Here is a 16,327-nt window from a genome sequence, read left to right as displayed (position 1 = left end):
ATACTGTTCCACTTGTTCCACCACCTGAGAATCAAGATACCAGGAAAAACTCTGCATTTTTTTCCCAAAAATCATAATTTTTGTCTTTTCCAGATTAATACAAAGCTTGTTCTGCTAACTATAAGAGGCAATGCGTTTAGTTTCCTCTGCAGACCAATTGGAGTGTAGTCCATTAATACCAAATTGTCTGCATAGAGCAGACAAGCAATATGCTGATCCCTATTTTTAGGCAAAAAATACTTTGATTGGGAAATGGCTGTTGGCAGATTTGCCAAAAGTAAACAAAAAAGTAGGGGTGCTAAAACGCACCCCTGACGCAAGCCATTGTTGATAGAAATTCTTTGGGAGAACCGTCCTGTCTTGTCTAACTCCACCTGAGCCCAATTGCCAGAGTGCAAGGATTGAAGAGCCCCCAGAATGTGCAGTGGTAAGTTCCAAGCGGCACGTTTTCCCCATAGAATATCCCTGTCAACAGAATCAAAGGCTGTCCGGAAATCTACAAAACAACTACACAGCCTTTGATTTTCCTCCACTGCCTTTCGAGTAATAGCCCACAAAGCAAAGCAGTGGTCTATGGTTGAATGACCCTCTCGAAAGCCCCCCTGTTCTAAAGGGATTCTCTTAGTTTCAGTGGCCCATTCTTCAATTTTGGCTAGAATGATCTTGGAGAATATCTTTAATCTTTAATGAGGTATCCAAGAGGCTTATAAGCCTATAATACATTGGGTCTGTACCGCTCCCTTTTTTTTAGAATCGGTTTCACAATAGACCCCTTCCAAGTAAAGGGGTAGAGGCCAGACCCCGCCGCCCAACTGAAAAAGGTAGAATAAATTGTAGCCCACCAAACACTATTCATTTTAATTATTACCGCCGGCACATTGTCAGGGCCGGTGGCACGAGAGAGTTTTATTCTCTCAATAACTGCCTTAACCTCCTTCACCAGTTGGCTGGGAGGGTTTGTCCGTAGATGAGCTGTGGGCCATCTAAACCTACAGGTCCCCTATATAACTCCAGAATATGACCGTCAGATTCTTCACCATCGGTAAGCGCCTTATCATTCCTCACTTAATTGGGTGACGGCCATCGCGACCCCGGACTCCGTTATTTCACCAGCACCTTAATTTTGACACACAAGAACGCCGATTCCCTAACCACCGCTTCACCCAATTCACTAGGAGTACGCCCGGCACTGTTCTGCACTGTTTTCCACCATGTTATTCCTTTCACTTTACCGCGATCGATCACCCGGTACCGGTTTCCCTATAAGCTCAGTGACCAGCATGTTCTGCTTTCGCTCGCATGTCTCACCTTGCACTTAAGTCAATAGCGTGGAGCTAGAGAGTCTCTAGTTCCATCCCTGCACGGGCACACGAATTGTTGTCTTGATATCTAAATAAAGACTTCCAATCAAAAAAGTTTTTGGTACGTTTGTTTTATGTTTTAAATCATCTTAGTTTGATAGATTCCCAAGTGTTGTGGTACATTCCTACCTTAATTGGGTGACGGCCATCGCGCCCCCGGACTCCGTTATTTCACCAGCACCTTAATTTTGACACACAAGAACGCCGATTCCCTAACCACCGCTTCACCCAATTCACTAGGGGCACGCCCCGGCACTGTTATGCACTGTTTTCCATAATGTTATTCCTTTCACTTTACCGCGATCGATCACCCGGTACCTGTTTCCCTGTAAGCTCAGTGACAAGCATGTTCTGCTTTCGCTCGCATGTCTCACCTTGCACTTACCGATTTTTCGAGCACGTTCATAAGGGCACATTAACATCTATCTTATTTTCTGATACCCCGGGCCCTGTCCTGCTAAATACAACATTTCCATATTATTTCCTTAGATTAACATGGACCCCCTGAGGAAGAGCCATGCTCGAAATGCATCGGGGATTATGTGACTTGTTTGCCATAAAACATAGCCATGTTACTTTGAACTTTGATTTTGGAAAATTCCGATGACCTCACGTTCTCAGCCACTTGCTGTTGCCAAAAATTGAATTTTTTTTCTTGTGGCATTTAAAATAGAAGATAACACAAAGTGAATAAAACGTTGCACCAACTGAATACCTGTGTCTAATTTCCAGCTACTGCTTAGCTCACAGGAGTGCTCTGGTGCATCACCTTACACCTGTAAGGTTCTTCTGCACATTTGTTTGTCACATGCCCCTCCCGGACAGAAGGGGATCACCCAGAGCACCCTAAATATATAAATCCTTTCTTTACCTTCTCATTACAAGGACTAATTTTTGGAGTGCAGCGGACCGTATTCTCCCTATATAACTCCATCAGATGGGTGACCCACTGTGCTTCCAGTATCATACAGGTCAGAAACCCCCTACTTTGGCCATTAAACTCTTTCACCTTTGTCCAGAATTTTTGCTGATCATTTAATAGTATGATCTCCTGCATCTCCTCCCCCTTACTATGATAAAAAGCTACCTTTTTCGACTGCACAAGGGATTTGTATTGGCGTTTAAGTTTGACCAGCTCTTGGGTGGCTAAGGGAATCAAACGACACCTAGCACTCCTTGCTTTCTGTCTCACCAGATGTTTCAGCTTTTGGCAATCCTGATCGAACCAGCCCAGAACACCCTTTGGGTGGGATTTTGCCTGTCCACCCTTTCCACTTATTTTCACTAAAATGCAGCCCAAAACTCGTTGCACAATATTATTATACCATACAATTACATCATCAACATAAGTAGGGAGGAATAGTCCTCTGGTCAAGTTGTTTCCAACTTTCTGTCCCTGACTTGTGCGTCTGTAGGTGTTGGTTTAGCTGTATGTGTATTTTCTGTGGTATTGCTTCCCTTCCTGAGCGTGATGTTGTCTGTGTGCTGTGCTGATTAGTGTTGTTTGGGTTCAGGTTGTGTCACTCATATCTGTGTGAGACTGGTATGCTTGGTATGCACACACTGCTTGTTGTGCATGCAGTGCTGTGGGTGTATGTTGCCTTGTCATTGCCTGGTGTGCATCCCCTGATGTCCTGCCGTGTTTGCCTTGTGATTTTGTACCTGTGCATCTGTTGTTTGTTTGATGTGGCTGTGTTTTTATGTGATGGTGCACTTTTTATCTGTGTTGTGGTATGTTGTCTGTGCATTGTTCCTGACAGATGAGGTTGTGCACTCCCTTTGTGTCTGTGCTCCCATTGCCTTTCCACCGTTTAGCTGCACAGGGCATGTCTGTTCTTGTTATGGTTCTGTGTGTGTTTCTGTCATGGTATCTGTTTGTCTGCTGTTTTTGTGCAGACATTTGTTCTGGCATCCCTGTGTGTGTGATGTTTGTGGCTACCCCCAGGGTGTGTGATTGTCTGTGTATTGACTGGACATTATTGACACCCTTCTGTGTGTTTGACACTGATGTTGTGTGCTGCAGGTGTGAGGAGGCATATGGGTGTAGATTCCTTCTTGTGTTTGACAGTGATGGAGTGTGTCAATGGACCCTGTCTGTTGTGCTGCTGGCCTGTATACATATGTGTGGCTGTTCACAGTTTGAGTTCAGGGCCTTCCTTTCATCCCTGTGCCTATACATGGGTTGCATTGCTGTCTCCCTGGGTTGTTACACTGATCTGACTGCGGTTTGACTGCACTCACTGTGCCAGCCAAGTGTGCTTTGATGGGCTGAGGGAGTTGGTCTATAATCCTTGTCTTGCATGTGATGTAGACATGCTTGATGGTTGCCTCCTTGGCCTTCCATTTGTGTGCACCTCTCTTTGGATTTCCTATTTGTTGTGCTCCATTGCTGGTGGCATGTGGTCTGTGTATGTGTTTGTGTGTAAGTGTGGGGTATGTCTGTGTGACTTGGCAGGCTGTGTGTCCAGTAGGATGTTTGTTCCTTGTATGTATGTGTGTTCATTTAGTGCTTGTGCTGGATTTTCTTGCCATGAGTGTGGTGTTGCTGTGGTGTGTTGCCCTGGCCCTGTGCTTCTGTGCTGTCTGTTCCTCTGCAGCCACTCCTGCTGTGGCTATCTCCCTAGTTGTTCGGTGTGTGGTGCAGGGTGTGGATTTACCTGGCTTCTTGTTGTGCATGGAGGTGCACAGGAGGGGCACATGGCATGTCCCTTTAGTGTGGGTTAGTGTGTGGAGGGTGGAGGTGTGGCCCTGTGGTGTTTGTGCCCTACCCATTCCTGGTGCAGGCCCTGCCTTCTGCGTTGTGCGCATGTATTGTCTTCACTGCTGCAGTGACGTGACCAGGACATTACTGCAAGATCGCGGAATATGTGTGAGCTGGATGTGGAGGTATTGACTTGGTGGCAGGTAGGTCATGTGTGGGTACACTTGTGGATGTGTTCCTCTCCTCCACCAGGATTTTTGTTGTGAATAGGGACCCTCTATCAGCCCATGAGTTGTGTGTTGTGGTTGTGTGTGGGGGTTGTGTGATTGCATACCTGCAGCAGCATTCGCGACGGTCCATGAGTTGCTGGTGATATATCAGGTACAGCACTGGGAAGACATGTAGAGCTGGGTCCATTACGGTCATGACCAGGTGGAAGGGACCGGGACTCTGATTTTGTGCCCTGCTGTTGAGCTTCCGCCATCTCTTATTGGCTGGTTTCTCCGCTGCGGTGAAACTGGTTGTTTGGGGCATCCTGATTTGTAGAGCGGAGCGGTCGTCATTCTTCATAAGGTGAATCTCCATTGGCTCACACCGCCGCGGTTGCAGGCGCACTTTGATGGCGATTCGCGTCGCACCGCAGCGGGCGGGGAATGGGCTATGTTTGGCTATTCTAACATGGCGGGCGTGAGGTCTGCTACTCACGGGTGGAAAATTGCATTTTACCGCACCACCAGCGACGCGGTGGTGCCTTCGCCGGCCATCCTAATAGTGCCCTAATATTGTTAATAAATATACAAAAATAGAATTTTTTAAAATATATTTAGTTTAAAATTTTACATCTTAAATATTTGAATACATAACATTTATCTGTCAAATCAAATAATAACATTTAATGCTATATAAATATATACTTATATAAACACACACACATGTATATCTGTGTGTATGTTCATATATACACATGTATATGATGTAACACTAATATTAAGAATATATATTTTTCAGTATACAACACTTTTGGGTTATTTTTTTAAATGTACTATTAAAGAAGGCATACACATATTCAAATATACACATATTCGTGACCACCAGTTCCTCTACGCCAGAGAGCCCAAACGATAGAATAGAGCGTAATGGTTGAGGGACCTGTCAATAAATATAAACTCCGCTCTCCCCCAGACAGGAGACACACACTCTGGTGTGGCAAAAACAATGCAATCCAATCACATTCAAGTATTTATTGTATCACAATCTCACTGCGTAGAAAAAACAGGGTTTTTCAGCATTCACGATGCCTTGGTCATGGGTAACCTATGCCTGTCTCCCATCTTGGGGAGAGTGGAGTGTATGTATATATATATATATATATATATATATATATATATATTCACTGAAAAAACCATAGGTTATAGACCATATATAGTTAGGAATTAGCATTTACAAAACCTTGAAAATTCACTGAAAAAACCATAGGTTATAGACCATATATAGTTAGGAATTAGCATTTACAAAACCTTGAAAATTCACTGAAAAAACCATAGGTTATAGACCATATATAGTTAGGAATTAGCATTTAAAAAACCTTATTTTACTCACACAAAACCATTGAAATTCCATATATAGTTAGTTGTACTAACTATATATCGCGCACCCGCAATCCACTGCTGATGATGTCACATATTACATCATTCATGACATGGTCAGTGACATCACTGATGACATCACTGATGACATCTCAAATGACATCACTGATGACATCACTGATGACATCTCAAATGACATCACTGATGACATCACTGATGACATCTCAAATGACATCATTGATGACATCTCAAATGACATCACTGATGACATCACTGATGACATCTCATTTGACATTACTGATCACATCATTGATGACATCATTCATGTGATAATACGATGAAACTGTTCAGACTCTAATATAACCTTAGATACACTCAGTGTAAACAGACACTCATAGACTGTCACTCATCCATGGAGTTACTCAGACACTTAGTCAGTCATGCAAAGAATCAATCACACCTCCATTTCCTCAACTATACAGTTATACACACCTTACTTATTCAAACATATACTAAAACATATTTACTCACTTATACAATCCTGGATACAAGTTCACAATGATCCATACAGCCACTCACACATTCACTGGCTCTTATGCACAGTTATTTATATATGTCAACTCTCACATGTACTGTATTTTACATATGTACTTACTTTAACATGTAGCACTGAGATATCCATTCACTCACCAATACACTCATGCACACAGTCAACTGCCCATACAGCTGTTTCCACATGCACTTTTGAACCCATACATCTAGTCAATCAACTGCTCACACATCTATGCAGAGAGTCATACACCTCCCAGCCACCCACACACACACTCAGTCTCCCATACAAATGCTTGGGCAACCAATCAATAACCCATATAGTTACTCATATAGCTACTGATCAACACATGCAGCAGTTTACAGAACAACAGACATAATGATGCACAAATTAAGACAGTTTAGTCACTAACCCATGCACTCAGTGAGACACATTTAATCAGTCACTCATACAGTCAGTCATGCCCCTACTAAATCCTTCATCAAAACACTTATACATCCACTCATTCTTCAATATGTAAGACATATTTTAACTTTACAGAATTATACAGCCACTGGATGTAGTCATCAGTGATGTCATCAGTGATGTCATTTGAGATGTCATCAGTGATGTCATCAGTGATGTCATTTGAGATGTCATCAGTGATGTCATCAGTGATGTCACTGACCATGTCATGAATGATGTAATATGTGACATCATCAGCAGTGGATTGCGGGTGCGCGATATATAGTTAGTACAACTAACTATATATGGAATTTCAATGGTTTTGTGTGAGTAAAATAAGGTTTTTTAAATGCTAATTCCTAACTATATATGGTCTATAACCTATGGTTTTTTCAGTGAATTTTCAAGGTTTTGTAAATGCTAATTCCTAACTATATATGGTCTATAACCTATGGTTTTTTCAGTGAATTTTCAAGGTTTTGTAAATGCTAATTCCTAACTATATATGGTCTATAACCTATGGTTTTTTCAGTGAATTTCATTGGTTTTTTAAAAGCTAATATCTGTAGCTGTAAAATGTATTCTTCTTTAAATCCAAAAATATATTTTATATGTTTATTAATAATTTTTTTTTTAAATACTTTTTTTTTGTTCGCTCCCGGTTCGCGAACCGGGAAGCTTCCCGTTAGCTCATCTTGATGCCGCGACCCAGTCCGCGAACCGGTAAACGTTCCGTTAGCGCAACTGCCGCGTTAGAAATGAACATCGTGACGCGTCGCGGAAGCGTGACGTATCACGTTGTCGCGTAATGCGTCTTATGACGCGCCGCGTTAGCGCACCCGGAAGTGCTCCGGTACGCGAACTGAGACGCGAAGCGCAGCTCCCCGGAAGCGATCCGCGGCGCGTCGCGAAACCGCGACGTATCGCGTTGCCGCGTAATGCGTCTTATGACGCGCCGCGTTAGCGCACCCGGAAGTGCTCTGGAGCGCGAACCGAGGCGCGAAGCGCAGCGACCCGGAAGCGATCCGGGGCGCGTTCCCCAGCGCGTAACTTAAGCGTAAGAGGTCATGTGACTTGTTAATAAAACTTTTAATTGGTTCATTTCACTTTTGGTTTCATAATGATGTAAGGCTAGGTCAGGTGACCTAAAAATAACACTTTTCATTGGTTTAGAACTATTGTTTTTCCCAAATGATGAAAACCCCTCCTTCTTTCCTCACTCTGACTTTCATCTTTGTGAGAGGAAGACCATTTTTGATAGTTGAGCAATGGCTTCACTAGTTGCTTCAGCTGGTGCACCCCCACCACCACCTCCACCTCCTCATGGGAAGAGAGGACCACCTCCCCAGTTCCTCAGCAACACAGAGGAGGAAGAGGATGAACTAGAGGAAGAGGAGACAGAAGGTCCACAGTTCTTAGAAGAGGTGCCCCGGGTTTCCCGTCGGAAAGCCAGCTTTATTTGGCAGTTTTTTTCACTTCCTCGAGGGCAGAAGAAAGTAAATGCTAGGTATGTCACCTGCCTCATTTGCAAAGACCGGTTATCTAGAGGCACTGATAAAAAGTATAGCTTCTGTAACTATACAATGCATCGTCACATGACCAGGTGGCATCCATTGAACTACAGCCACGCAGAGATACGTGACATGCAAGATAACCCAACAACAACTCCTGTGGCCAGGTCAACATCACTGATATCGTTGACAGGAGCAGAGGCCCGGGAAACCGTGCCAAACATACAGGAGAACTTTGCTCATATGAAATTTACCTGCATGTATTGCGGTGCATTGTTGTCATGTGGTAACATGAGCATTACGTTAATCAACCTAGCTTATGTAAATCACAATTGCCCTAACCGCCCCAGACAGTAATTTTTTTTTTTGCTCCTGTTGAGCCCTTTTCAATGCCTGTTTTTTGTTGTTTCCCCTCCATCAAAAACAAAAAAAATACATAAAACCGTTCAAAAAATACAAAAAAACCAAAAAATGTTCACAAAAAAAAAAATATATATAAAACAACAAAAACATTAAAAAAAAAGTTCTTTTCAGAACTACCTCCCCTTTCAAAACAAAATTGCTAGAATGTTTAGCACTCTGGCAAGCTCTATTTCTTTTAGTTCGCTTCCCCGTACGCTTCCCGGTTCGCGAACCGGGAGCGAACCCAAAATTTTTTTTTAAAAAAAAAAAAAGAAGTGTAAGTATAAGGGAAGTAAACAGAGAGTAATGTTAAAAGAAAGACAGCTATAGGGAGTAAACCAGAGATACTGTTTAATAGATCTATTTACCGAAGAAAAGATGGAAGAGGGTATAATTGTGAAAAACAAAATAGATAAGGAAGTGAAAGAAAAAAAAGAGAGTAGAACAATAACAAAGAAGAGTTTCTTGGAGAATGTGAGTGAATGTTCAAAATCAGATTAAAACATGTGGAATAACAGAGAGAAAAAATAGAAAACAGAAAAGAAAAAATAACAGAAAAAGATTAATTGAAACAGCAAAGAAATGTAAATAACATAGAGCCATATCATCAACATAGGCAATAAAAGTTTTGCAGCTTTTATCGGCAGAAATGTGTCGCTAAAGCAGCTTTTGCAGCGGAAAACTGCTGCTAAAACCACTTTTGCAACAGTTTTCTGCCAATAAAAACAGCAATAATTTTATTGGCTGTGTTCATAATATGCCCCTTAGTGTGCTTCAACTACACAGAAGAAGCATAATGAACAAGTAGTGAAAGAGTGATCAGTCAAAGACACTAAGAGTAATAGAGACGGAGTGAGTGAACAAGAGTGAGGAACTATGAGAAGAGAGGAACTGAGAAAAGGAGTGGAAGGAGTAGAGTAAGTAGGTAATAGAGAAAGGAATGAGGGAAGTAGCAAAGGCAGGAAACTGAGGGTTAAAGAAATGAAGCTGTCGAACTACTAGTAGGTGAATGTGATAGAAATGTAACGAAAAGAGTACAAAACATTTACCTTATAATTGTCGTTAACTTACCCACTTTTTGTTTTTATACTTTCAATCTGTGAAAGAGAGAACAAACATTTGAAAAATATTAAAACATGTATTTAAAAATTAGAAAAGGCAAGGGAAAAGATTGAAGGACAAACAGTTTTTCAACAACTTTGACACTTACAGAAGACTTAGCTTCTTATCTTGTTGGAGATGAAGTCAGGCCTGTCTTGCAACATGGTGCATCTTTTGCATCACTGCTGCATCGGTTTCATGTGGCACATTTCTTTTACAGCATGACACATCTGCCTAGATGCATCAATTGGTAATTTTGTCGCCTCATAGCAAATCTTTTGCACCGCCGCTGCATCACAAAAGTGACGCACAGTGTCGCAAAAGAGGCATACACCTATCATAAATCTGTCCCTAACATTTGAAATGATTGATTCAGGATGACGATAAAGTGTGGCCTCTCCAGAGGTTTGTTTAAGGTGAGGCCTACTCAGGATTGCATATCAAATTTATGCTTGTTGAAGAATACAGAGGAGATAATACATGTGAAGGCCTACCAATGAAGTAAGTCATGTCCACTTCACTCTTGAACAAAGGCCAGACCTCTTCTGTGTCCGTGGACAGACCTAAACTTCATCTGCACAATGTCATTCGTAAACTTAGGAAACACAGGTGATGTAATTGAAAAATGTGGAGTTTCTTTTCCTCATTTCACAATCACATCATCTGTGTTGCCTAGGCTTAGGTATCTCATAGTGCAGATGTAGTGCAGCATATTAAACAGTACCCAGAAGTGCAGCACTGCATGCATCAACTTTGACACTTACAAAAGCTTCAGCTTCTGCATGCCCCCTACACAGTGCTAATTATATACATTTCAAACTGATGGTATCTTGCTGGAGATGAACTGAAACCTATCTTGCAACATGGTGCATCTTTTACACAAAAGTGACCCACAGCGGAGCAAAAGAGGCGCACGGCCATCATAAATCTGACCCTAACATTTTAAATCATTGTTTCAAGATGCCGATAAGCTGTAACCTATTCACAGATTTGTTTCAGGTAAGTCCTACTCAGAGTTGCAGATGAAATTTAGGTTTGTGGAAGAATACAGAGGAGAAAATACATGTGCAGGCCTACCAACCAAGTGTGTCATGTCCACTGCACTCTTGAACAAATGTCAGACCTCCTCTGTCTCCAGGAACAGGCCTAAACCTCATCTACACAATGTGATGTGTAATGTTAGGAAACACAGGTAATATAATTGAAAAACGTGCAATTTATTTTGCTCATTCCACAATCATATCACCTGTGTTTCCTTTGCTTAGGTATCTCATTGTGGAAATGTAGTCTATCATATGAAAGACTACGTAGAATATGAGCACTGTATGCAACAACTTTGACACTTACAGAAGCCTCACCTTCTCCATGCCTCCTACACAGTTCTACATGTACATCATAAATGCAAACAGTACAGAATTAATTATACATGTTAAATGGTTTATTTTTGCTGTTCTCAGAATGTATCAAATTTCACTAAAAACAGTGACTTGAAGGTATTCATCATATAACAGCGGGGAAAAAAAAACACAATCAAAATGATTGTGTTTAAAAAACCCATACAACATAACAAATCAGAATTCAGAACTCCTTAAAGTTAACTTACTTTCCATGACGTCGAAGGATGTCCTATGAACAGCTTACACTCTGTTGTGCTGTTATTACTTTCAGCCCGCCACTTTCTGAAAGAAAACCTCCATCGTTTTGAAAAACATGTTACATACAATAAATGACTTCTCGCTCTCTACCACACGTTTCCACAAGGCCAAATCGTGTCAGAGCCATTTATAACTCTTGGAATTCTTGTAAGCCAATCCCGTCATGTTGTATTTCCGCAACTTTCAGAATTTAAATGTTGAAGATCATTTTCACAATCCTGGATTACTAATATCTTACCTTTCTTGCTCACTCATGTTCTACATTTCCTATGACACTGATACTGCTTACTATGAAGCAGACTTACACTATCTCTATGACTACTACAATTATTTAATTCTCTACATCACTTTTAATCACAAAGCAATATAAAACAGTAGACAGCATTGCAGACTTACATTCCCTCTACTCCATGTTTTGATTGGCTGCTTAAATTTGCTTATAAAAAGAAACAGTTTTTCTGAATTCATTCAAAGTGCAGTTATTTCTCCATGACGTCCAGTGTTATGGTAAGAAGTTATGTCTCTGTACTACACTTATCCTCAAGGCCAAATCGTGTAGGAGCCATTAGAACTTCTTGAAATTCCTCAGAGCACATCCCGAGATTCTTTCCCTAAAATTTTGGTTTTAAAAACACCAGGTAAGAGTTTTTAAGGTCATACAGCAATTTTTTTTTGAAAATTAAAACAGAATCATTGCAGAATGACCAGCCATTTCTAGACTTTAAATAAGCTGTGTAATGTCCTGATGTTATTGACGGACCGTCATGATATATAATTGCTGCAGTTACAAAAGTCCTTCCTGATATTGACAACTGTGAAGCCACAACATTTTTAATTAAAGTTGTCAATTTTGTTCCATCAGGCCTACATCGTTGGAACATTAAAATAACATACTGGCCATATGTTCGTATAAATAATGTGGACATCATTTCAGATTTACATTGGCTACACTCCATGTTGTGATCAGCTGCTTTTACTAGTTTATTAAAAGAGACTGATTTACTGTCTGGCAAAGTTAAATATATAAATCTTTCTGAGTCTACACTAGTAGTACTTGATACCCTACAGTTCTCGCAGTCATGCTGCCATAGATAAGAAAGCCCAAACAGGTGATCTACATCTACACCTTCAGCATGCAATACATCAAGCATATACATTAAAAACTCCTGACAATCTTGCTGAATATTTTGAGAGAATTGTGTTTGGCCTGAACATCTGTCTAACAGATTTCGAATTTCAGACACACTTTCTATTTTTGTTCTATCAGTGCTACATTTCTCTAACACAGAATTTAACAAACTGCAAAATCTTTGATCAGAATTGACCACAATCTCTTCTTTTACATTTTCTAGAGAAAACAAAACATTAACCACTACATTAGCATAGCAGTTGACACCAGAACTGTTTTCAAATTGAAAACCAACAACATCTTCAACAGAATCCTTTTTGTTTCTGCTTATAATTTCAGGTTCATCGACTTTTCGTCTTTTTGCTACAACCTCCCCAGTATTGGTCACATTTCTTTGTTTCCGGCCTACCACACGTTTCTCAAACAAAGGATATTGAGGCAAATGTGGCGCATACTCTCTTCTTAACCTATTGTATTCCTTAACACAATCTAGATCCGCACAAATGTTTGTGACATCACACTCAATCAAGTACAATCCCGATAAAGTTCTAACTCGTGACAATGCCACATATGCCATACCCTCCTTGAACACAGAACTGCCAATATTCACCAATGCACTGTCTACACTTAAACCTTGCGATTTATGGATTGTCACCGCATATGCCAAGCAAACAGGAAACTGCTTACGGCGAACATATAAGTCTTTTACAAGCAAAAATCTAGCAGAACAACAACCAATTAGCTGTACTTCCTCAATGCCATCAAATTTAATTTTTAAAAATTCAATTCCATCTCTATTTCTGTATTTTACAAAATCAACAACATTACCCATTGATCCATTTACCAGACCTCTTTCAACATGTAAATTCCTTCTTAAAATTATACGGCAGTTCAAGCACACATTCAGAGTCTTTTCAAAACCTGCAGTTTTAGATATAGTCTTCTCTAATGAATCCAATTTTGTTTTCAAATTCTCAGACAAAATAATTGTTGATCCCATATGCTCTACTCTGTCAATAGCTTCCAGTTTCACAATCTCTTGCTTTTCCAAATGCAACATTTTGTTGTTGAATTTGGCACATTCTGCAAGAGTTGGCATCAAACATATTCCAGATTTCTTCTCAGTAATTTTCTGAAAAATATTCTCAGGCACAACATCTTGTTCTGGATATAAATTTGACAGTAATCGTGCATGTAAAGCTTCTTTCCCATGCTCGGTCACTTTTCCAATTCTAACATCTTGTAGAATAGTCTTGTAAACTTCATCCTTCGCCTGACGCATATTTTCATGCAGTTCAGCATAATTGAAGTTTAACCATATATTGACGTTGCCAATGCTCCCTAGGCACTTCCTGGTATCTTCATGCGTGAGCATTTTGAACACAGGTTGCCCTTTCACTGGTGTCAGCTGCAGAAGATCTCCGAAAACAATGATGTGTTTGCCACCAAATAACACATCATACTCTGTTTTGAGAACTTCTTGCATTCTCAAATGCACAAAGGCAAGCATGACATTGGAAACCATGCTTACTTCGTCAATGATAAGAAGTTTCATTTTCCTCAAGATTCTTGAAACTTCACAACAAGCATCTCCAGATAGCTTGTGATATTGTAATTTGTTGTCATGCTCCACTGGCAGCATCAGTAGACGATGCAAAGTAATCCCTTTAATGTTATGTGCTGCCAGTCCAGTTGGAGCGGTGACAACACAAGACAGTGATGACTCTGTCCTTTCCTGCAAATAACATGAAATTGCTTTAATAAGGAAACTTTTTCCAGTTCCCGCTTCTCCACTCACGTACAGTCGGACAGGCTTCAACGACGTACATGAGCACTCTTTCTTGTCATGACTTAATCCATGATCAATTTGCATGGTAACTTCGTCATATATTTTCCTCTCTCAACGTTGAGTTGTCTTTCCAACTCTTCTAAGTTAACCGCATCCTCCTGAGCATGTGCCATGCCTCTTTCCACTTCATTCATAGCAGTGGCAGCTTCATTTTCGATAACAGGTCCTCCTAGTGGATCCTGACTCAATGAAGCAGAACTGTCCTGAGAACTGTCTCTGGCAATCTCGGCTGCAATCGTTGCTTCCTGCTCAATTTCCGCATTCAACATTTCTACATATTTGGGAAAAGCAGGACATTCTATGGTCTCCTTGGCAGCATTGAAAGAGTCTTCGTAACAGAGGAAATCTCCAAGCAGTTCCTCTTCTGCACGCCAAGGCTTGAAAAGTTGCAAAAGTGCTAAATAGAAAAACTCCTTTTTTTCAGGAGATTCGCCACTCAATTTTCGATGGTTTACCAAGTGGCATTTTCTTTGCTTGACCAGACATCCCTCACTTCCTATTACAGCATACACTCCTTTCTCAGTATCTTCTTTGATGTTCCTCTTGAATATGTAATTTTGAAGAACCTCATACAGACAAACATTCTCGAGGTGACTGCTTCGATTTGGATAATATGTATCCAACATGTTGGTCTTCAAAATGTCGGTACTGTTTGGCTCCTTTTCCGCCAAATACTCAATTTCCCGCACAGGTTTCAGAACTCGATTACGCGTTGCAGCAAGACCAAGACTCGCCCAAACGATACTCCTGGACTTGGCATAGAGACTTGCTGAAGACAACCGGTCAGAACATTCGTAAGCTCCGATTTCTCGATGCGACAACATCTTCAGACTGAAACTGTACAACTTCTTGCTGAGGCTCTTTTCATGGGAAATGTCCTCCCACATATCCTTCAATTCTGTCTTCTCTTTTTTGGTGATGTAAGATGTCACATACCGAGCCACAGCCATACAGTTATCAGCCACAAACTGTATATCCATGTTAGCATTCCACATAGACAAAATCACCGGGTTGTAGTCGTTGATGTACTTAGACTCTTCGTTCCTCTTCAAATTGTATGTGTTTTTAGGTGATTTCTTCATCACATTATGTCGCAGCGAAGACATCAAACTGTTTACTCTTCCTTTAGAAATCACCGGTCGTGGAAAGCCGAAACGACATTTGGTGTAGAACTTGTCCTTGTTTCGGAATTTACGACGACAGTACTTTCCACATCGATGGCTTTGGAAACGTAGAACTTTTTCTCTTAGGCTTTTCTTCTCCTTTGCGTTTGGAACAGCACACATAGAATACTGTTGTATGAAACTCATCACTGAGTCTTCTGGATCCGTTCCAAATTTAGGTGCATCCTTGATCCACAGCAGCATATGTATATGAGGAGCACCTCTTGCTTGGTACTCCTTTCTCCAGAAGAAATTCAACACCTCTCCAAGAGGTGGATTCTTCTTATTCATGATGAAAGACATCATAGCTTCAAATCTATGATTGAAGTACCTGCATACATTGACTGGATCCAAAGAGCACAGTTCTCCGGGTGTCTTGAATTCGATGTTTTCGATGTTTGCATTTGCCTCTCGTAGAAATTCAAGTAAGTCTTCCCAGCCATACTCGGCACAGCTCAGAGTGAGGAACCATGTGGGAGTTCCTAAGTTCCTCAGCATACATTTTAAATCACCATGACGACGGTACCAGTACTCATTAGTACCACGCTGACACGCCATGAGATTAATCAGGTGAGAATCCAAAATACTGTCTTGGACATTGACTTTATCCATAAAGTCACTTGCCAAGATGTTTTGCATGTGTATACCACTTTTCAAGATGTGGTTCACTGCATATGACAGTCCAGACAGATCGCTTTCAAACAGGAGATGAAACAAATAGGGAATGCATTGTCGAAACCTAGCATCTCCTGCATACAATCGCAAAGTCCGGTATTCAGAAGCAGGAATTTGATGAGGTCGCTCATCATATCTTCCTCCCTGACCTGTTGGAAAAAGCTGTGGGAAACACCGAGCTTCCAAACTTTCCGCCCAAA

This window comes from Lissotriton helveticus, chromosome 8, assembly GCF_964261635.1.
Source record: "Lissotriton helveticus chromosome 8, aLisHel1.1, whole genome shotgun sequence".
Classification (NCBI taxonomy): Eukaryota; Metazoa; Chordata; class Amphibia; order Caudata; family Salamandridae; genus Lissotriton; species Lissotriton helveticus.
This window is presented reverse-complemented; position numbering follows the sequence as displayed.